This window comes from Ambystoma mexicanum, chromosome 2q (assembly GCF_040938575.1).
Source record: "Ambystoma mexicanum isolate Mex_15411 chromosome 2q, UKY_AmexF1_1, whole genome shotgun sequence".
In the NCBI taxonomy this organism is placed as follows: domain Eukaryota; kingdom Metazoa; phylum Chordata; class Amphibia; order Caudata; family Ambystomatidae; genus Ambystoma; species Ambystoma mexicanum.
Window position 1 is genome coordinate 183,613,998 of NC_090924.1, and position 24,456 is coordinate 183,638,453.

Consider the following 24,456-nt stretch of genomic DNA (forward strand, 5'->3'; position numbering starts at 1 on the left):
TGGGGGTGGTGGGAGACATGAGTGGGGGCCTGGTGGAGGGTGCCCCTGCACTGCTGGGCGGTGGGGGTGGTGGGAGACATGGGTGGGGGCCTGGTGGAGGGTGCCCCACACTGCTGGGGGGTGGGGGTGGTGGGAGACATGAGTGGGGGCCTGGTGGAGGGTGCCCCACACTGCTGGGGGGTGGGGGTGGTGGGAGACATGAGTGGGGGCCTGGTGGAGGGTGCCTCTGGATGCTGGGGGGTGGGGGTGATAGGGCCCATGAGTGGGGGCCTGGTGGAGGGTGCTCCACACTGCTGGGGGGTGGGGGTGGTGGGAGACATGAGTGGGGGCCTGGTGGGGGCTGGCCATGGTGGCTGGGGGGTGGGGGTGCTGGGAGACATGAGTGGGGGCCTGGTGGAGGGTGCCCCTGCACTGCTGGGGGGTGGGGGTGCTGGGAGACATGGGTGGGGCCTGGTGGAGGGTGCCCCTGGATGCTAGGGGGTGGGGGTGATAGGGGCCATGAGTGGGGGCCTGGTGGAGGGTGCCCACACTGCTGGGGGGTGGGGGTGGTGGGAGACATGAGTGGGGGCCTGGTGGGGGCTGCCCATGGTGGCTGGGGGGTGGGGGTGCTGGGAGACATGAGTGGGGGCCTGGTGGAGGGTGCCCCACACTGCTGGGGGGTGTGGGTGGTGGGAGACATGATTGGGGGCCTGGTGGAGGCTGCCCCTGCACTGCTGGGGGTGGGGGTGGTGGGAGACATGGGTGGAGGCCTGGTGGAGGGTGCCCATGGTGGCTGGGGGATGGGGGTGGTGAGAGACATGAGTGGGGGCCTGGTGGAGGGTGCCCCACACTGCTGGGGGGTGGGGGTGGTGGGAGACATGGGTGGGGGCCTGGTGGAGGCTGCCCCTGCAACTGCTGGGGGGTGGGGGTGCTGGGAGACATGAGTGGGGGCCTGGTGGAGGGTGCCCCTGCACTGCTGGGGGGTTGGGGGTGCTGGGAGACATGGGTGGGGGCCTGGTGGAGGGTGCCCCTGGATGCTGGGGGGTGGGGGTGGGTGGGAGACATGAGTGGAGGCCTGGTGGAGGGTGCCCATGGTGGCTGGGGGATGGGGGTGGTGGGAGACATGATTGGGGGCCTGGTGGAGGCTGCCCCTGCACTGCTGGGGGGTGGGGGTGGTGGGAGACATGGGTGGAGGCCTGGTGGAGGGTGCCCATGGTGGCTGGGGGGTGGGGGTGGGTGGGAGACATGAGTGGGGGCCTGGTGGAGGGTGCCCCTGCACTGCTGGGGGGTGGGGGTGGTGGGAGACATGAGTGGGGGCCTGGTGGAGGGTGCCCCTGCACTGCTGGGGGGTGGGGGTGGTGGGAGACATGAATGGGGCCTGGTGGAGGGTGCCCCTGGATGCTGGGGGGTGGGGGTGCAGGGGGGACATGAGTGGGGGCCTGGTGGGGGCTGGCCATGGTGGCTGGGGGTGGGGGTGGGTGGGAGACATGAGTGGGGGCCTGGTGGAGGGTGCCCCTGCACTGCTGGGGGGTGGGGGTGGTGGGAGACATGAGTGGGGGCCTGGTGGAGGGTGCCCCTGGATGCTGGGGGTGGGGGTGCAGGGGGACATGAGTGGGGGCCTGGTGGGGGCTGGCCATGGTGGCTGGGGCGTGGGGGTGGGTGGGAGACATGAGTGGAGGCCTGGTGGAGGGTGCCCATGGTGGCTGGGGGATGGGGGTGGTGGGAGACATGAGTGGGGGCCTGGTGGAGGCTGCCCCTGCACGGCTGGGGAGTGGGGGTGGTGGGAGACATGGGTGGAGGCCTGGTGGAGGGTGCCCATGGTGGCTGGGGATGGGGGTGGTGGGAGACATGAGTGGGGGCCTGGTGGAGGGTGCCCCACACTGCTGGGGGGTGGGGGTGATAGGGGCCGTGAGTGGGGGCCTGGTGGAGGTTGCCCCACACTGCTGGGGGGTGGTGGTGGTGTGAGACATGAGTGGGGGCCTGGTGGGGGCTGCCCATGGTGGCTGGGGGGTGGGGGTGCTGGGAGATATGAGTGGGGGCCTGGTGGAGGGTGCCCCACACTGCTGGGGGGTGGGGGTGGTGGGAGACATGGGTGGAGGCCTGGTGGAGGGTGCCCATGGTGGCTGGGGGATGGGGGTGGTGGGAGACATGAGTGGGGGCCTGGTGGAGGGTGCCCCACACTGCTGGGGGGTGGGGGTGATAGGGGCCATGAGTGGGGGCCTGGTGGAGGGTGCCCCTGCACTGCTGGGGGGTGGGGGTGGTGATAGACATGGGTGGGGGCCTGGTGGAGGGTGCCCCACACTGCTGGGGGGTGGGGGTGCTGGGAGACATGAGTGGGGGCCTGGTGGAGGGTGCCCCTGCACTGCTGGGGGGTGGGGGTGCTGGGAGACATGGGTGGGGGGCTTGGTGGAGGGTGCCCCTGGATGCTGGGGGGTGGGGGTCGGTGGGAGACATGAGTGGAGGCCTGGTGGAGGGTGCCCATCGTGGCTGGGGGATGGGGGTGGTGGGAGACATGAGTGGGGGCCTGGTGGTGCTGCCCCTGCACTGCTGGGGGATGGGGGTGGTGGGAGACATGAGTGGGGGCCTGGTGGAGGCTGCCCCTGCACTGCTGGGGGGTGGGGGTGGTGGGAGACATGGGTGTGGGCCTGGTGGAGGGTGCCCCACACTGCTGGGGGTGGGGTGGTGGGAGACATGAGTGGGGGCCTGGTGGAGGGTGCCCCACACTGCTGGGGGAGTGGGGTTGGTGGGAGACATGAGTGGGGGCCTGGTGGAGGGTGCCCCTGCACTGCTGGGGGGTGGGGGTGGTGGGAGGACATGGGTGTGGGCCTGGTGGAGGGTGCCCAACACTGTTGGGGGGTGGGGGTGGTGGGAGACATGAGTGGGGGCCTGGTGGAGGGTGCCCCACACTGCTGGGGGGGTGGGCGTGGTGGGAGACATGAGTGGGGGCCTGGTGGAGGGTGCCCCTGGATGCTGGGGGGTGGAGGTGATAGGGCTCATGAGTGGGGGCCTGGTGGAGGGTGCTCCACACTTCTGGGGGGTGGGGGTGGTGGGAGACATGAGTGGGGGCCTGGTGGGGGCTGCCCATGGTGGCTGGGGGGTGGGGGTGCTGGGAGACATGAGTGGGGCCTGGTGGAGGGTGCCCCTGCACTGCTGGGGGGTGGGGGTGCTGGGAGACATGGGTGGGGGCCTGGTGGAGGGTGCCCCTTGATGCTGGGGGGTGGGGGTGATAGGGGCCATGAGTGGGGGCCTGGTGGAGGGTGCCCCACACTGCTGGGGGGTGGGGCGGTGGGAGACATGAGTGGGGGCCTGGTGGAGGGTGCCCCTGGATGCTGGGGGGTGGGGGTGGTGGGAGACATGGGTGGGGGCCTGGTGGAGGATGCCCCACACTGCTGGGGGGTGGGGGTGGTGGGAGACATGAGTGGGGGCCTGGTGGAGGGTGCCCCACACTGCTGCGGGGGTGGGGGGTGGTGGGAGACATGAGTGGGGGCCTGGTGGAGGGTGCTCCTGGATGCTGGGGGGTGGGGGTGATAGGGCCCATGAGTGGGGGCCTGGTGGAGGGTGCTCCACACTGCTGGGGGGTGGGGGTGGTGGGAGACATGAGTGGGGGCCTGGTGGGGGCTGCCCATGGTGGCTGGGGGGTGGGGGTGCTGGGAGACATGAGTGGGGGCCTGTTGGAGGGTGCCCCTGCACTGCTGGGGGGTGGAGGTGCTGGGAGACATGGGTGGGGGCCTGGTGGAGGGTGCCCCTGGATGCTGGGGGTGGGGGTGATAGGGGCCATGAGTGGGGGCCTGGTGGAGGGTGCCCCACACTGCTGGGGGGTGGGGGTGGTGGGAGACATGAGTGGGGGCCTGGTGAAGGGTGCCCCTGGATGCTGGGGGGTGGGGGTGCAGGGGGACATGAGTGGGGACCTGGTGGGGGCTGGCCATGGTGGCTGGGGGATGGGGTGGGTGGGAGACATGAGTGGAGGCCTGGTGGAGGGTGCCCATGGTGGCTGGGGGATGGGGGTGGTGGGAGACATGAGTGGGGGCCTGGTGGAGGCTGCCCCTGCACTGCTGGGGGGTGGGGGTGGTGGGAGACATGGGTGGAGGCCTGGTGGAGGGTGCCCATGGTGGCTGGGGGATGGGGGTGGTGGGAGACATGAGTGGGGGCATGGGTGGAGGGTGCCCCACGCTGCTGGGGGGTGGGGGTGATAGGGGCCATGAGTGGGGGCCTGGTGGAGGGTGCCCCTGCACTGCTGGGGGGTGGGGGGTGGTGGGAGACATGGGTGGGGGCCTGGTGGAGGGTGCCCCACACTGCTGGGGGGTGGGGGTGCTGGGAGACATGAGTGGGGGCCTGGTGGAGGGTGCCCCTGCACTGCTGGGGGGTGGGGGTGCTGGGAGACATGGGTGGGGGCCTGGTGGAGGGTGCCCCTGGATGCTGGGGCGTGGGGGTGGGTGGGAGACATGAGTGGAGGCCTGGTGGAAGGTGCCCATGGTGGCTGGGGGATGGGGGTGGTGGGAGACATGAGTGGGGGCCTGGTGGTGCTGCCCCTGCACTGCTGGGGGATGGGGGTGTGGGAGACATGAGTGGGGGCCTGGTGGAGGCTGCCCCTGCACTGCTGGGGGGTGGGGGTGGTGGGAGACATGAGTGGGGGCCTGGTGGAGGGTGCCCCTGCACTGCTGGGGGGTGGGGGTGCTGGGAGACATGGGTGGCGGCCTGGTGGAGGTGCCCCTGCACTGCTGGGGGTGGGGGTGCTGGGAGACATGGGTGGGGGCCTGGTGGAGGCTGCCCCTGCACTGCTGGGGGGTGGGGGTGATGGGAGACATGGGTGGAGGCCTGGTGGAGGGTGCCCATGGTGGCTGGGGGATGGGGGTGGTGGGAGACATGAGTGGGGGCCTAGTGGAGGGTGCCCCACACTGCTGGGGGGTGGGGGTGGTGGAAGACATGAGTGGGGGCCTGGTGGAGGGTGCCCCACACTGCTGGGGGGTGCGGGGGGTGGGCGACATGAGTGGGGCCTGGTGGAGGGTGCCCCTGGATGCTGGGGGGTGGGGTGATAGGGCCCATGAGTGGGGGCCTGGTGGAGGGTGCCCCACACTGCTGGGGGGGGTGGGGGTGGTGGGGAGACATGAGTGGGGTCCTGCTGGAGGGTGCCCCACACTGCTGGGGGGGTGGGGGTGGTGGGAGACATGAGTGGGGCCTGGTGGAGGGTGCCCCTGCACTGCTGGGCGGTGGGGGTGGTGGGAGACATGGGTGGGGGCCTGGTGGAGGGTGCCCCACACTGCTGGGGTGGGGGTGGTGGGAGACATGAGTGGGGGCCTGGTGGAGGGTGCCCCACACTGCTGGGGGGGTGGGGGGTGGGAGACATGAGTGGGGGGCCTGGTGGAGGGTGCCCCTGGATGCTGGGGGGTGGGGGTGATAGGGCCCATGAGTGGGGGCCTGGTGGAGGGTGCTCCACACTGCTGGGGGGTGGGGGTGGTGGGAGACATTAGTGGGGGCCTGGTGGGGGCTGCCCATGGTGGCTGGGGGGTGGGGGTGCTGGGAGACATGAGTGGGGGGCCTGGTGGAGGGTGCCCCTGCACTGCTGGGGGGTGGGAGTGCTGGGAGACATGGGTGGGGGCCTGGTGGAGGGTGCCCCTGGGATGCTGGGGGGTGGGGGTGGATAGGGGCCATGAGTGGGGGCCTGGTGGAGGGTGCCCCACACTGCTTGGGGGTGGGGGTGGTGGGAGACATGAGTGGGGGCCTGGTGGAGGGTGCCCCTGGATGCTGGGGGGTGGGGTGCAGGGGGACATGAGTGGGGCCTGGTGGGGGCTGGCCATGGTGGCTGGGGGGTGGGGGTGGGTGGGAGACATGAGTGGAGGCCTGGTGGAGGGTGCCCATGGTTGCTGGGGGATGGGGGTGGTGGGAGACATGAGTGGGGGCCTGGTGGAGGCTGCCCCTGCACTGCTGGGGGGTGGGGGTGGTGGGAGACATGGGTGGAGGCCTGGTGGGAGGGTGCCCATGGTGGCTGGGGGATGGTGGTGGTGGGAGACATGAGTGGGGCCTGGTGGAGGGTGCCCCACACTGCTGGGGGGTGGGGGGTGATAGGGCCATGAGTGGGGGCCTGGTGGAGGGTGCCCCTGCACTGCTGGGGGTGGGGGTGGTGGGAGACATGGGTGGGGGCCTGGTGGAGGGTGCCCCACACTGCTGGGGGATGGGGGTGATGGGAGGACATGAGTGGGGGCCTGGTGGAGGGTGCACTTGCACTGCTGGGGGGTGGGGGTGCTGGGAGACATGGGTGGGTGGCCTGGTGGAGGATGCCCCTGGATGCTGGGGTGGGGGTGGGTGGGAGACATGAGTGGAGGCCTGGTGGGGGCTGCCCATGGTGGCTGGGGGGTGGGGGTGCTGGGAGACATGAGTGGGGGCCTGGTGGAGGGTGCCCCACACTGCTGGGCGGTGGGGTGGTGGGAGACATGAGTGGGGGCCAGGTGGAGGCTGCCCTGCACTGCTGGGGGTGGGGGTGGTGGGAGACATGGGTGGAGGCCTGGTGGAGGGTGCCCATGGTGGCTGGGGGATGGGGGTGGTGGGAGACATGAGTGGGCCTGGTGAGGGTGCCCCACACTGCTGGGGGGTGGGGGTGGTGGGAGACATGGGTGGGGGCCTGGTGGAGGCTGCCCATGGTGGCTGGGGGGTGGGGGTGCTGGGAGACATGAGTGGGGGCCTGGTGGAGGGTGCCCCACACTGCTGGGGGGTGGGGGTGGTGGGAGACATGAGTGGGGGCCTGGTGGAGGCTGCCCCTGCACTGCTGGGGGGTGGGGGTGGTGGGAGGACATGGGTGGAGGCCTGGTGGAGGGTGCCCATGGTGGCTGGGGGGATGGGGTGGTGGGAGACATGAGTGGGGGCCTGGTGGAGGGTGCCCCACACTGCTGGGGGGTGGGGGTGGTGGGAGACATGGGTGGGGGCCTGGTGGAGGCTGCCCCTGCACTGCTGGGGGGTGGGGTGGTGGGAGACATGCATTGTTGATCAGTAGTGCAAGGTGACATGTGGGTTGGCTGGGGGGCATGCCCATGGTGGATGGGCTGCCTGCGGGACATGAGCAGGGGTGCAGGGTAGTCCCCCGTGGTGTGGGCTGGCCTGCAGGGGCCGGGAGGTTGTCGAGCGTACACCTGGGAGGACCCACACGGCCAATTCACGTGTAGTACTCCCCAGAACCCCTGAAATTCACATACCCTGCTGAAATTGCGTGTGGAACTTCCCGCGCACCCCTGAAATACACGTTACCCTGATGAAATCGCGTGTGGAACTTCCCGCGCACCCCTGAAATACACGTACCCTGCTTGCACGGGGCCAATCGCGTGTGGAACTTCCCGTGCACCCCTTAAATACATGTACCCTGCTCGCACTTGGCCAATCGCGTGTGGAACTTCCCGCGCACCCCTGAAATACACGTACCCTGATGAATCGCGTGTGGAACTTCCCGCGCACCCCTGTAATACACGTAGCCTGCTTGCACGGGGCCAATCGCGTGTGGAACTTCCCGCGCACCCCTGAAATATACGTACCCTGCTCGCACGGGGCTAATCGCGTGTGGGACTTCCTGCGCACCCCTGAAATACACGTACCTGATGGAATCGCGTGTGGAACTTCACGCGCACCCCTGAAATAACATACCCTGCTGAAATCGCGTGTGGAACTTCCCGCGCACCCATGGAATACACGTACCCTGCTCGCACTGGGCCAATCGCGTGTGGTACTTCCCGCGCACCCCTGAAAAACACGTCCCTGCTGAAATCGCATGTGGAACTTCCCGCGCACCCCTGGAATACACTTACCCTGCTCGCACTGGGCCAATCGCGTGTGGAACTTCCCGCGCACCCCTGAAATACACGTACCCTGCTGAAATCGCATGTGGAACTTCCCACGCACCCCTGGAATACACGTACCCTGCTCGCACGGGGCCAATCGCGTGTGGAACTTCCCGCGCACCCCTGAAATACACGTACCCTTGCTGTAATCGCGTGTGGAACTTCCCGCGCACCCCTGTAATACACGTACCCTGCTGATTTTGTTGTGTACTTCCCGCGCACCCCTGATGCACACGTACACAGGGACAATCGTGTGTGGAACTTCCCGCGAACCACTGAAATACACGTTCCCCGCTTGGCGTTTGCTGTTGCCAGCCCGGTGAACTGGTCCAGGGTTAGCGCAGCCCTTTGCGATTATTTGGGGATTTTGAAGGCTTTTCTTTGCGCGAGGGCGTTCTTGGGGGCGTAACTGGCTCTGCTGCAGGGTCGCTGCGCCACGCTGCGCCACGGCTGGTTTGGGATGCGAAAATCCATGAATGCGCTGTGCGCGGAAATCGATTTTAGCTGCACGCAGCTGGCGCAGACAATCGCACGCGGACACTCTGCTCCAGCCGCTTGCGACACTTTTCTGCAAAATTCTATGAATTACCCTGTTAGTCTTGTTGTGGCTGGGTCACACATAGGTAGTGTCATACCATGTACATCTAGTTTGTCTGTGGTGCTAATTTCCATTATTGGTTGCATTTCTTTACTTAACATTATTTCATTGAATTTGAAAACAGCTTGCAAGTGTTGGCATTAAGGCCATACAATTGACATTTTTGTGGGCTAATTGTTCCATAACATCTGTAGCACATGCATTATCGCCATAAAATGCATTAATGTGCCGGGTTTTCAATATTGCTTTCTGCTTCTTTAGAAACTATACCAACTCTGATACTTTTTAAGATGTTGGCATAAGTGAGATCTGCAGATTGCCGCATGTTTTCTGTTAATTCTCTGTATTGGAAATGTTGCCAAAGGTTGACATTTCCAATGCTGCAAACAGTTTTACGGCAGAGTTTGTGTCCTAATGTTTTTAAAAATAGGCTCACCTTTTAATGGTGTCAATTGAAGAAGATCTCCGAAAACAATAATGTGTTTTCCTGCAAAGAGCTCTTCATAGTTTGTTTTGAGTACTTCTTGTAATCTGAGTGTGAATCAAAGTCAATATTAGGTTGGAGACCATGCTCACTTCATTTATCAGTAGCATTTTCATTTGTTTCAATACTCTGCGTAGTTCCATTGCAGCTTCTGCAGAAAGTTTGTAATAGTCTAATTTGTTCTGGTGTTCTACTGGCAATAGTAGTAATCGGTGTAACGTGACACCACCTATGTTGTAGGCAGCTAAACCTGTGGGGGCAGTGACTACAGCTGACAGTTTGTTGTTTGTCAATTGTTGAAGGAACTTACTGATGATTTTGATTAGGAATGTTTTGCCAGAACCAGCTTCACCACTGAGGTACAGTAGTATAGGTTTATAATTATGGCAGGAACATTCTTCATTTTCATGTTGTACACCATGTGCAATTTGTTTTGTTACTTCTTGAAAAATGCTACGTTGCTTATTGTTTAGTTTTGATTGTAGTATAGTTAAGTCTTCTTTATCTTCATACTGACACATGGTGTTTTCTACTTCTATCATAGCTAATTCTGCCTCATTTATTATTTGTGGTTCTCCCAGTGGTTCTTGGCTTCCAGTTACAGAAGGTTGACTACTGTCAGGAGTTTCTTTATCTAGTTGGGCCTGGAGTTTTTCTTTGTGTTGCTGTTTATTGTGCAACATTGTTTTGTACTGTGTAAAGTTTACATCAGTTATAGTGCTTTCATTTGCTTTGAAAGCATCTTCGTATGAGTCATAGTTATCTAGTATTTCTTCTTCTTTTCTCCATGGTTTAAAGAGTTGTAGCAGGGACATATAATATACTTCTTTATGTTCAGGAGTCTTTAATGACAATTTGATATGATTAATTAAATTTGGTTTAGTGAGTTTAACTAAGCTGCCTTCACAGTGTGTCACTCTGTATTTACCTTTTTTTCATCAGGTTTTATATTATTTTTGTATGTGTAGTTTTGGGCTATGTGGTATAGACATATGTTTTCCAAAGTATTACTTCTGTGTGGGTAGTATGTGTCCAATAAATTGTTTTTTAAAATGTCTTGGCTGTTGGGATCATGTTTAGCTATTGTTTCTATATCTTTGTAGGATATTAGAACTCTTTTTCTAGATTTAGCTGGACCAAGACTTAGCCATACTATATTTTCAGATTTACCATACAATGCAGTACCAGTTAAACGATCAGCTGCTTCATATGATCCACATTCTCTATGGGAGAGCATTTTTATGCCCAAGCTGTATCATTTCTGAGACACTGTTTTATCTGATGACATGTCATTCCAGAGGTCTTGGAGCTCTGTCTTTTCTACTTTAGTTAAGTATGCTGTGACATATCGTGCAACTGCAGTAGAATTGTCTGCAATGTACTGCACATCTATGTTTGCATTCCATAAGTGGGCAATGGTTGCATTGTAATCATTGATATATTTTTCTTCTTCTTTTCTTTTTATGTAATATGTATTTTTAGGTGACTTACCTTTAACACTATGTCTAACTGAAGACATGAGGTTGTTCACTTGACCTGTATTTGTAACGGGTCTAGGGTAACCAAATCGGCATTTGGTGTAGTATTTCCCTTTGTTTTTGTATTTGCGACGACAATATTTTCCACATGTGTGTCTTTAAAATTGTAAAATTTGTGCATGAAGATCACTATTTGTTGCTTCCAGTGGAATTTCACAAGTGACATATTTTTCAATAAACTGTAAAACAGTGGCATCTCTGTCTTGACCAAATTTAGGAGCATCTTTAATCCATAAAAGCATGTGGATATGTAGTGCTCCTCTGGCTTGGTATTCTTTTCTCCAAAACAAGTATTGCACTTCTCCAAGGGGAGGAACAGTTTTATTACAAATAAAATGTAACATGGCAATGAAGCGATGGTGAAAATATCTTGAAACATTAACAGGATCCAAAGAACAAAGTTCTCCAGGTGTTAGTATACCTATGTTTGTTTTGTTTTTTGTTTGATATGCGTAGGAAATCATGTAAATCTTCCCATGCATATTCTGCACAACTTTGTAACAAACCAAGTCGGTGGGCCAAGGTTTCTGATCATACAAGGTACATCTCCATGACATCGAAACTAGTACTCTTTAGTACCATGCATATTTTCTAATAGATTTGTAATATTAGATTGTAAAACCTCATCCTTTTGTTGCAAGTTTTGTAATAATTATGTAGCTGTCATATTTTGAAAGTGTGATCCTGATTTTAATATGTGTGCAACTCCGTAACATAAAGTTGCTAGTTCACTTTCAAAGAGTAGGTGGAATATGTATTCCACATTTTGGCCCTCATTACGACCCTTGCGGAAATCGACTGACCGGACCGCAACAGCGTAAATAGCGTTTCCGCCATTGCACGAAGGAGCAAAGTGCGGCCAATCACGACCCATCGGGCACGAGCATTACGCCATGGCGGAATCCGAAAGGCTGCGATGGCGGAAATGATCCCAAAACGGCCCTTACCGCCGCCGTACGCTGCACCAGGTGCAATACCGCCACCCATCTTAGCGGTCACCGTAATGAGCGGTCACCGTAACGAGCGTGCACCGCAAATTACGGCCACCGTAAATATACGGAAACGGAAGTAAAAGCATGTGGCCGGAACGGGAAACAGCACGCCGCACAACTATAAGATCCGAATCCCAACACAACCATAAAAAATCCGACCCTGACACATCCCAACCCGTTAGCAACCCCAGTTAAAAAAATAAATATGGGAAAGGTAGCCAAGAAAGCGTGTGACCGCAAGCGGCAGGTACACTTCTCCCGAGAGGAACTGACCGTGCTCACCGAGACCCTACAGGAAAATTCCGCCGTCGTCTTCTCCAGTCAAATGACCAGGACGGCCCTTGCCAACAAGAAGGCCATATGGGTCCTGGTGGCACAGCGCGTAAGTGCGGTGGGGACAACACCCCGCACGCCACAGCAATGTCGCAAGCGGTGGGACGACCTGCGGATCCGCGTACGCAGCATACTTTCTGCGAACAGGAACATCGCCACAGCTACCGGGGGGGGTTCAGAGTCGCCCATCAAGTTGACCCCCTGGGAGGAAATCTGCGCCTCCACCATAGGAATGGAGAGCATAGAGGGAGTCGGAGGGATGGAGAAAGGAGTGCCGACATCCGGAGAATCAGGTAGGTTGGCCAAGAGAAACAATGCGAAATCCACAAACCACGAACATGTGCAGTACCATGTGACCCCATAGTGCAATACATACTTAGCCCTGACAGCGCCCTCTAAAAGTCAGAATGAACAAACAAATCAATCAAGAAGCCATAAACAACCCCTACATGTGCAGCATGCACCCCCTAACTGCAGGCAGCCAAATGAATGCATCCTCAATCCACACGGAAATGAGACCACCTCCAAGGCCCAGTCCCAAACCAGCCTCATGTACCACCCCAATGCATTTGATACGTTGCCATTCCAAATCCGACAGACCCATAACTAACGCTCGCCCCTCTTTACTCCACCACAGGGTCCGATACCAACGACGAGCTGCAGGACACCCCTACCAGCACGCCTGCAAAGAGGGCCAGGACCAACGTCCCAAGAGCCTCCACCTCAGGTGCAAGGATCAAGACACGGCAGCAGCAGGAATCAAGTGGCAGCACACTGGAGGGGACTGCAACAGGCACCCCAGCAGCCAGCAAGTCCACAACCCCAGCACCACAGGTCCCCCCAAAGAACGTATCTGATGGCACTGCCTCTGGTGGTAGCAGCACCATAGGTGACACAGCTGTCATGCCAGCATGCTCCGACACGGAAAACAGTGCTGGCGACGTAGGTACCATCCATGACCTTTCCCAATCCCCCTGCATGTCCCATCCCCTACACCATGACGAAACCACGCAGGGGCACCCTGAAGACGACGACTGGCCAACCCCCACAAGTCCTGTGCCAAGGCAACATGTGTTGAGCAGCCCCCCTGTCACACCACCGCAAATGTCCATGGCCCAGCAGAGGCAACAGTCCCTCGACCTGCTGATCGAGCAACAGCAGGAAGCGTCCACGCTACTCAAGGACCATGCAAATGAATGCGGGGGTTCCAGGGCAGCCATGGAAACATCCACCGAGACACTCAGGGCACAAATAGAGAAAAGTAGTGAGAGCCTCAGGGGAGAAATGGAGAGAAGCACCGAGAGCCTGAGAGCACAAATGGAGAAAAGCACCGAGAGCCTGAGGGGGGAACTGCATGCGACGTCCAAAGACGTTTGTGCTGAACTTGCTGCTGTGCGCCGTGTGCTCTCGGAGCTCTCACAAACCCTCAGAGACATGCATGGACGCGAGCAGGCAGAGACCTCATCCGTGGCAAGTTCCGTCCAGGGCAGCCCCCAACGCAGATCTGGCAGGAACCTGCGCTCCACGGGCAGGGGTGCCCCTGATACCCGTAGAGGGGGCTTGCAATAGCGTCTACCCACGGACAGCATGCATATTTGGACACTGGTGTTGGGGGGGGAGGTAGTAGGGTGGAGGGGGTGTGTTGGGCTTCACTGGGTGGCGGGTCCATAGGGTGTATAAATCAAATCACATCAACAATACAGCACCTCATTATCATCCAATGACATGTGTGGACATTGATATTTGCGTACGAGGCCTTCATAGGCGTACAGTCCACAATGTGCCTGTACTACACACACACAGTGCCACAGGTCCCCTTTCCGTGTAATAGGCACCATGCGTGGTTGCTAGAAGCATGCATCTATGATGCTCTGTCGGATTGCACGTGCATCCTGTGCCTCATGGACTCCTTGAGGTGCCTCCACATCCCCACCCTCATCATCATCATCATCTTCAGGTGCATGCAGTACAGCGTCAGGGGGCATGGGCACATTCCTACGTATGCACATGTTGTGCAGCATGACACATGCCATGACCATCTTAGAAACCTTCTCATGGCTGTATATGAGTGCCCCGCCAGACCTGCTGAGGCTGCGGAAACGAGCCTTCAGTAGGCCGAATGCCTGTTCAATGACCACACGGGTACGTGAGTGGGCATGGTTGTAGTCCTCCTCATGCTCGTTCTGTGGGTTCCGGATTGGTGTAAGGAGCCATCTCTTCAGTGGATACCCGGCATCACCTGTATGAGACGAATAAAGGGTGTCAGTGGAATGATAGTGCTAAGTAGCCCCCCCCCCCCCCCCCCCCTGCAAGGTCATTGACGCATCAAATGGGCCACGATGTCATGCATGAAATGAGACTCACCGAGTAGCCAGGATCTGTGCCCTGCGTGTCGCTCCATGTAGCGTGGTATTCTTGTGTTCCTCAGGACCATTGAATCATGGGTAGATCCTGGAAATCTGGCACAACAATGCGTAAAGATCTTGTTGGAGTCACACACCATTTGCACATTGATTGAATGAAATTGTTTCCGGTTGCGGTACTGGACCTCCATGGCATGTGGGACAACCAATTCAACATGGGTGCAGTCGATGGCACCAATGCAACCCGGGATGCCGCCAAGTGCATGGAATCCCACTTTAGCGTTGGTAATCTCCTGGTACGTGCGTGGTAGTGTGATGTGGTCGTCGGCGTGCTTCAGGAGGGCATCGTGCACTTGGAAGAGTGTCCGTGAGAACAGTGGCTGTGAAATGCCATGCAACTGTCCCACTGTGTGCTGGTAGGTGCCTGTGGCCAGGAAGTGGAGTGCAGACACCACCTTCAGTAGGGGTGGGATGGCGGTTGGGCTATCTATCATGCTCACGAGGTCAGCATGTGTCATGTCCACAATGGCGATTATGGTGTCCCGGTCCAAACGGTAGAGGGTGTGGATCTGCTCAGCAGTGAGGTTGAACGGATCGGCTCGGAGGCGTGGGATTGCGGGCCGCCTGCGTGGTGGTGGTGGCAGTGCTTGTGGGCCTTGCTGACCCTGCCTTGCCCTCCTCCTCCTCCTTCTCCTCCGTCTCCCCTGTGCGCCCGGTTGTTGTACCTGTTGTTGTTCGTCGTCTTCTTGTAGTTGTAGCACTTGCAGTGCTATCTGGTACCCCAGGCCCAACATCGCTAGTCCTGCCGGTAGCATTTTGGAGTGGGAGTGGTTGTGGGAGGGGTTTGGGTCTGCAATATATGTGCTGTCGGCCTGTATGGCCTCCACCTGTGCTGATTGAATGAATCTGTGGCAGATGCAATCCCTTCTGGTCGAGCACGGCCCGCACGTAAGGCTGCATTTGGCCGCATGGCATCTTGGGATTGGAATCATGTATCAAATCCCGATGGCAGTGTGATGTACTTTGACTGATTTTCATGCTATGCTCCCATTGTTACACATGCTATGATTGCAGCCGCTTACATACCTGTGAAGAGTCAGTGGTATGTAGGGCTCGATCGATGGCCGACCCTCATGCAGCACAGTAACGTACTTCACCGACGGGCGTGGCGTGCCATTTGTGATTGCAGCCAGTTAGCATCATGACACACAGCCGCACTACATTGATGTAATTGTGAATGCAAGCGTTCACAGAAGCCTTTTCGACGTAATGTTGCAAGTGAGGAATTCGAAGGCCAGCATTTTTGGTTTTGAAGTAGCGGCGAGGATACGCCCACAGGTCTGGCTGGAAATGTAACGTTCTATTGTAGAATGTCCTTGGGACATGGCCCATAACGAGCAGGCAATGAATGATATGAATTGAATGGGATGCGCAATAGCGTAGTGGACGATAAGGCAGGACGTTCCCAAATCCATCTTGCTTCACAACACTACAGATCCGGCCGGGGGCACAGTGGTTTTTGCGGACTGCATTACGCACAGACGCGATGGAAGTTTCACATATTATGTGAGTGAATATTCATGCGTTTTCATTGCGGGATGAGGGAATGATGTGTGGATGCATGGACTGATGAATCCGTTTAGGGTCTGCCATGTACATGGGTTTCTTGGTTCACTCCCCTTCCCCTGCGTTATGTGATGCAAGGCTGCCATAGTGGGACATACGTCTCTCTGCCCTTGTCGGATCCTCCCTGTCTCGACGCGCCTTCATACACTTGTGTCTAGGCACGTTACTAATCCCATGTCATGGGTTCTATCTTGACGGACGCATGCACAGTAACCGACGTTGCCAATGGTGTATTTAGCTCGATTGGTTTCGTTGTGATTCGATACTGGATTAGGGGTGTGTATATTCCTTTGGAGTGGGCTAGCATGCATATGGGTGTGGATTTGGTGTGTTGAATGAAGATTGTAATGCATCATGAGTCCCGTAATGCAATCGGTTGATTTGTGTTTCTTTTGGGTGACAGGTATCTCCTGCCCTATTGCAGATGCCATCTCTACGCCACTCCTCCAGATGGTTTTTACTCTCGACTCCTGCAGCTTCGGGTGAATCAGTGGAGCACCATTTCGATCATATGGGACGATCGCCAATGGGCCACATGCCCTTACGCTGTACTGGTGGCTAGGTGCAACATTTCGGCCTTTCAGCTCGACTAGTGCCTGCCTCATGGGACGGACCTGCGGTTCTTGCCACTTCCATGTTGCCTTTTGGAACGTTGATGTAAGCTCTGTGTGCCATGATGGTACAGGGCGTCACACAAGTGGAAGCCGGTCAATTATTGCAGATGCAGCCCTCGGTGATGATGGTTGTTTTGGTGGGATTTTGCAAATTGATGTGGGGCCTTTGTCATTTGGATGTGCATTTAAATTGTATTCCGATATTTGTCGTGTTGCGTTGTTCTTTGCAGGTGATGTGGCGATTTTCGCTTTGTGGCGGTATGTATTGCATGATGATCTGCTTTGTGTTCCGCCTTCTGAGTTGACTTGTGTGGTACATGCTTCTGCTGATGGTTGGTTTGTTTACTGGCATGAGTACAGGGCTGGTGCAATCCCCCTCAGGATGCTGTTGTGGATGTTGCCTTGCGCTGGTGGCAAGCGATGGGGGACTACTGTTGTTTTGTGTCATGTGTTCTTGATTTTCATTTTGATGTGTTGTACCTTCACATGCCTGTGCTGCGTCAGTACGGCTATGGTGACATGCCGTACATGGATGCCCACTCACGGGGCGCTTTGAGCCCCTGCATGCTTTTCTACGTTGGCATGCATGGGTGAATAGTGGATTTCACTGGTTGCATAGTGTGTGTACATTGCGCCTGCCAGGAGTTGTGCAATGAGGCCAGGGAGTGGAGTACAGGCACTCAGTGGGCCATTTACGGTTGGTTCGCGTTGCCGTATTTCTCGCCATGGCGGAATGGTACTTTACGACGTGCTTGATGGCGTTCAGTACATGTCCGCTAGGGTCAGAATTCGCGTACCGTTGCGCCATGGCGGTGATTCCGGTTTTGCAAGGCGCGCGTGCGCGTACTTGGTGCAGTTAGCGTTGCCGTTCACTGCGGTGTCGCTAATGGCATCGTACTTTACGGTGACGGGTCATGATCGCAACGAGCGGTGTTCGATGGCGGTATTGCATTTCCGCCATCATTTTTCCATTTCCGCAAGGGTCGTAATGAGGCCCTTTGTCTAAATCTGGGATCTTCAGAATACATCCGTAATGAGCGGAATTCTGAAGCTGATATTTGAATAGGTCTATCATCGTACCTTCCTCCTTTACCAGTAGGAAAGAGTAGAGGAAAAGCATGTGCTTCCATACTTTTTTCCCATATGGTGAATGGTGATCCTTTTGTTTGATGCATTTGGTACGTTTCCAGTGCATCTTCTATGGTGTCATTAGAGTGCAAAGGATGAATTGTATAATGGTCTACAGTATTTGATATTGTAGCAGGATCTAGGAGCTTAAATTGACCGGCTTCTTGTGTTTCTTGAATTATTTCAGTTGTATCCTTCAAGTTTTCTTCAATATTAATTTCTTTGTAATATTCATTATTCTCTTTAAGATATTGGAAGGCATGTCTAACTTTATGTAAATCTACCAGCTGTTGCCATATTTTTTTGTCTTTTGTAGGTACTCCATTTACTAAGATAATTAAAGATTGCTGCATTGGACGTTGCATTCCTAGAGTATGCACATTTTCTTTTAAATCTAATGGTAAATAAACTACTTTTCCATGAATGTCTTTTACCAATTCAGAGGGAGGTAATTTTGCAGTTTTTTGTTGAAGGCGTATTATTACTTGAAATGGGTGCACTGTTTGAATTATGATGCTCTCATATAAATTAAGTTGTTGTAGGGGTTTTGGTAGTGGGTATAATTCCAAATTATTTGTGATAGCACGTGAAGGAGTTTGGTTGTTGTCAAGTTTTGTAGTGCAGTAACTGCAAAGTATTAAGGGCTCAGTTATTTCATATTTGTTTTCTGCTACAAGGTAGAGAGCTAATTCAAACCATTTAGAATCTTCATTGTCTTCTATGTTGTATGATAGGTCTACAGTTTTTGTGTTACTTTCATAAAAATTTCTGCGGCAACATACACACACATGGTTTGGTACTTCAGCTGATGGACTTTTAAATTTCAGTGTTTCTTTTTTGTATGTTTAGTAAGAGGTTGCCATGTGTAGAATTGTTGCTAAATTGGTTTAAAGCTATTTCATTCTGTAAGTGGCTTTCACTTCCAAAATAATTTTTCTGGATATAGTTAATTTCTTCAAGTAGGTCTTTTGCTGTACCATGTAGAAGAATGTTATGTAAATTTGCTAGTGCTAAAGCAGGACTTTTAGCATAGTGCAGTTTATAAACTAGATTTCTTATAGTTGAATGATGTGCTGATATCCTTTTGATATCATGGAAGGTGGTTTTACAAGTAGGTCCTGTAATGCAGGCAAATGAATGTCCTTGTAGTCCTGTGTACTTGTGCACTGGACAGGTATCCATATTTTGCAGTAGTTTAATTTTGATTTTGTCTTTGCTTTTTACATATTGATTGAGGAATTGGCGTAAAGACTTGAAAAATTGTTTGAGAATGTTACACATTGACGTGCATGGCCATTTGTACACTAGATGTTCTGATTCAGTTGAATGGAGGTGTAATTCTACGTTTTCAGGGCATATTTTTGTAAGGAGTACTTCTTGTTCCATTATGGTATTATTCACTTTTTCATAACCTCGACCACTGCTATATATGGCAATTGTATTTGTTTGCTTTTGTTTGTACGCTTCTTCATTAAAATATGGATCTGTGCTCGTAGTGTGATTCCATTCACCTCTGCAGATACTTAAGAAGTTCTTTCTGTTGACATTTCGTTTATTGAGAAGTCTTTTTTGTAATTTAGTCATTCGTTTTGTTAGTGGTTTCATTTTGTTTAACAGTAAAATAAATAACTTTCTTTTGAGAAGAATTGCACTATCTATCAATGCTTCTAAGATTAATTTCCTACGATAGGTTTTAAGGGTTGAATCTGGTTTCTCTCCTGTTTTTATAAGATTTTGAAGGACTCTGTGATGGAGCATTTTGGCTAAAATACTTTTCTTGGTATGCTTACTTTGAACTTTATCTAGATTTATAGAAGCAGTTTTATCTGTAGTGATAGCTGATTTTTTGTTAATTGTTTTCTGGTTTGTTTTACATTTCGATAGAGGAGGCAAAGTTTTTCCACTTGAAACTTCTTTTGTTTCACTAAATGTCTGTATTAGCTGTGTTGTTTAAACTTTTTTTTACAAATTCCGCTAGATATGGATGCTTATGTTGGACACTTTTATTTATATTTGCTCTACTTCTGTGTTGCTTTCTACGCACTTGACTTTTGGTAGGCATTCTTTAGGGTCTGTTGAAAAAAATAAAGAAGGTATGGGTTGGGGTGTTCTGCAATGTATGTGTGCTGTGTGCATGAGTGTTTGAGTAAGATGATAAAGATGTATGTAATGGTGTGGGGTTGTGCATTGGGAACTACAGCTAGTAGGGATGGGTATTCTTGAATTTATATGCTACTAAACTGGGGTTCAGATGACAGAAAAAAGTAAGCTAGTGGTGTGGAGAAGTACAAATAGTAAATCTAATGTATACAATGAAAACAGTTGTTTATTCTATAATATCCAAATTGTAGCGGTTGAGTTGGGTAATTTGTGTGTCCAAAAATAGGAATTTGTGGGCCATTCTGTCTGTAAATCGCTGTTTAAGACATGGGGATTTTTGGACAGAATGGTGCACAATCTCTATTCTTAGGCACAGAAATAGCATGAATTAACTTTACAGTGTGTTTCAGTAATAATACAAATATTATTGTGATATTCTACTTACTTTTTTTCTAAAATGAACAGGTTACTTCTTAGTTCTTCTCTGTTCTTCAAATTCAGTTGCTTCTTTTCAGGAGAATGGTCTTCACTGCAATTGTAAAAGAAACAAATTAGTCATTTTGTTTGCATATAGCACTGTTTTTAATTTAGACATTGATTTTTTTAATTGAAATCCTCAGCGCCTTCCTCAAAACCATTAAAACTATCTTATTTACATAAGATACGTCGCACCAGTTCAATACGTATGATATGTTCTTAATTAACAAATTGTATTGTAATGACTAACTTTAGCAAACAAAATTACTTTTCTATGTTTGTGAAATTCATAATGTACCACTGAATACCACTATTTCTGTAACCAAGCTCTTCCAGGTAATAGTGCCTCAATGTCATGCTTAAATTAAAGTAATTGAATAAATAAAGAAATAAAACAAAAATATAAGTCCGTTTGAAAATGTGTTCATGTATTGTACAGAAAATGTGCATACCTGTAGTTTGTGCTCATGCATTTGGATATGCATGGAGCTGCAAGTAGAAATCTTGGAGACTTGTACAGTATTTCTTGTAGATGGTGCTTGCCAATGATATGACACTTGTACTCAGAGAGATTCACAGTACATTTGCAGTACGGATCTATGATGATGCAGTTAGATGTAGAGGTCTTGAATGTGATTGGTGGATGGTCATGTGTCTTCTTAGCTACATCCAATGAGGGAATGGCACAGAAAGTGAAGTGGAAATGGTAGAAGGGCTGTTCATGTTATGATATGTCCGTGGACATGGTGGTAGTTCGCGGACATCGGGTGTTACATCCGGGGATTTTTGAGCTCAGAAGTCATGCAAATGAGAATGAGCACTGAAAGGGATTGGTCAGGAAAGTTTAGTGGGTGTGTTGTGCCAGGAGAGAGTTTCTCAGATACTCTTTTTGCTGAGAGAACAACAGATAGCTATGGCTGTGTGTTTCAGAAAACGGATTGCTTGGATTTAGGGAGATTCATGGATACATTGGTTGAAGGTGCATGCAGAAAGCTGTGGAGTAGCTGTAGATCTTGTATTTCCACATGTGGAAGTACACTGGCATGCAGTACGTGGAATGAAGTGGTTGGACTTGCTACCTCTTTGTGCTACTTTGGAGACAGAGCAACATCCAGACATAATTGTAATTCATTGTGGAGGGAACCGTTTAGGACATGTGTCTGGAATTTCTTTGCAATTTTCTATGAAAGAAGGACTTGGGAAGGTCATGGACATGTTTCCTAATTCTCACGTAATATTTTCACGGATTGCACAGAGACAAATGTGGCTTCGTTCTTCTTCATTTGGTCCACAAAAAGCAAGGCACAATGTTAATAAGGTTGTTTGTGCCTTTATAAGAGATTTTGGCATGTCCTCTTTTCATAATGAAAATATTATGTCTCGTAATACATACATTTTTCGCAGAGATGGAGTCCATCTTACTTATGCTGGCAATCAGATTTTTTTGACAAATATACTAAATGCATTACAACCTTTTTTAGATTTACAGCATCCATTTTGAAGTAGGTGTTAAGTATTTATAATTTTTGACATACAAACACCTCCCAAAGGCTCCATTCAGATCCACCACTTCCTACCAGAGAAAATTGCAATGGTTATGATAGTGTATCAACCCAATTTTTTTGATGTCCGCGGACTGTCCGCAGACTTCTAAAAAATACAAAGGGCCCTGCTTCATTTATTTCCACTTCTATTTTTTAACTGTGAAACGAGGCTCTGAAAAGAGCCTTATTTTTTTTGATTTTTGTAATTTTGTATTTTTTTTGGTTTTTATACACGACACACTAGGAGAGCAGGGGAAAGGAGGGTAAAGGGGGGGACACCAACCACAGGGATAAGAAAGGGCGAGCTGAGAGAGGAAGATGTAGAGTGGGTTTTATTTGGGTAGTGAGCAGGTCTTCTCATGCTCTGAGACGATAGTCTAAAAAGCATAGCGAAGTCGCTCCCCCCTGCAGAGTACTGTGTCACAGTACATACATACAACTGTGACCCTCGAAAGGTAAGGGTCATCAGAATTCTGTATGGCCTGTGAGGCAGCTTGAGGAAGACGCTGTCCCACAGAGGTGGTCCTTGTGGTGACAGGATCAGAAACAGAGGATGAAGTAGAGGAAATCAACATACTACGTTCTTTGCAAGGTACAACCTTGCGAATAGCCCCAGAGTGAAATGACCTCAGGTGTCGCTTCATGGTAGTGGTCCCAAAGCTGTACGAACCGTGCCTCCCATGACTGAGTATCATTTTGTACTCATTGCAGGTGACACGGTTCGCACAAGCCTTAGGACCATTCCCATGAATGGTAAACAACCGCCACACCCAAGACTCACGCCTAGTGCGGGTAGTAGGGATTTCCTCTACCTCATTCTCCTCATCCTCTTCTTCCTCCTCTGCATCCTCACTCCTGTTCCCCTCTTCATGCCCTTGGGGAGGTGGTGGTGGTGGAGGGGCTGGGGGTGGTGCTGAAGCAGGTGCAGCACCAGGTGGCAGTAGTGCAGCCATGGATGCCATCAAAGATGAGATGGAAATCTGCAGTTCGCAGTTGGCAGCAAAATTCGCTGTGCTCTGTACAAAAGGCAGAAACACAAGGAGAATAAGCTCTAGGGCGTGGTCTTTTATAGGGGTGCTTGTAAGCAGTTCGCGGACATGCGCGCTGTCCGCAGACAGATCGAACACAAAAAAAGGTTCAAAAAGTTTCTAAAAGTATGTAGAAGCTCAGGATTACTATATGGGACTTGTGCCATGGTGAGTTTTTATGGAAAAATATTGTGGATTACTTGAAAATGTACTTTTAAATTGTTCGGGGACATGAAATGTGTCCGCATTCAGAACACGCGATCAGCATGGGCGCGGTCACATGATCGCTTTGCGAACATGTTCGCGAAGGAAGCGGCTGCCCGCAGGACACCAAATGCACGGACATTGGTTTGCTCATGCACGTTGATGTTCTACGGACACTGTTCGGGTCCTGAAGTAATTAAAAGTGCGTCACACGTCAAACGAACAGTTACGGACAGGCGTTTGTTCTTAGAACAGTTTCAACTTGCTTGCGAACAATACGGATAGGTGTAGTGTTCTTCAGGACACCTTCATTTTTGTTGATTTACGAACATTTCAGGACACTGCGTGTGTTCTTAGAACAGTTTCACCTTGTTAGCGAACAGTACGGACAGGTATAGTATTCTTTAGGACACCTCCATTTTCGTTTAATTACGAACATTTCAGGACACCAATTGCGTTCTTAGAACAGTTTCAACTTGCTAGCGAACAGTACGGACAGGTATAGTGTTCTTCAGGACACCTCCATTTTTGTTTATTTACGAACATTTCAGGACACCTCGTGTGTTCTTAGAACAGTTTCAACTTGTTAGCGAACAGTACGGACAGGTATAGTGTTCTTCAGGACACCTCCATTTTTGTTTATTTACGAACATTTCAGGACACCAATTGTGTTCTAAGAACAGTTTAAACCTGCTAGCGAACAGTACGGACAGGCATACTGTTCTTCAGGACACCTCTATTTTTGTTTATTTACTAACATTTCAGGACACCAATTGTGTTCTCAGAACAGTTTCAACTTGCTAGCGAACAGTACGGACCGGTATAGTGTTCTTCAGGACACCTCCATTTTCGTTTATTTACGAACATTTCAGGACACCAATTGTGTTCTCAGAACAGTTTCAACTTGCTAGTGAACAGTACGGACAGGTATAGTGTTCTAAAGGACAGCTCCATTTTCGTTTATTTATGAACATTTCCGAACACCCGTGTTGTCCGCGGACCCCTACATTGTTTTTTTTTTTTTTAAACGGAAACTAATTACAACTCAATATAAAAATGTAACTTTATTTAACCTATATTAATAATTTATGACAGAGAAGGTGAGGCAGAAACGGAAACAAAAACAGGAGAATTAGGGGTTTCAACATGATTGGTATCAGGTGAAGAAGGGATGGAAGTCTCATCAAAACGTTTTGGGTTATGGAGAGGGTTTGGGGATAATTGACTGGGATATGGTGAGGGGGACAAATACATGTGGGGCAATGGTATGACATTTTTGTTTTAAAATGATCTTCAAAAGTTTTCAAATTATTAAAATTGGTCAACAATAAATCCATGTTTTCTTTTATGCTGTCAAGCGTGTTTTCCACAGCTTCTTCAGAGGTATTTTCTATGTTGGTATGCTCTGTACAAAAAAAAAAATATATATGTTAAATGTATATAAAATAATAACATTTAAATGGTTTATATTGTACAGTGTTTACCATTAGTTTCACTATCTTGTGACATTTCCTCATGTGGGAAATGCTCCTCTAGCCATTCCAGAGTACTAGACATTTCTGTGAGAAAAAAAAAGATATTATATTTTTTTTATATCTTATACAGAAATGTTATAAATATATGAGTAA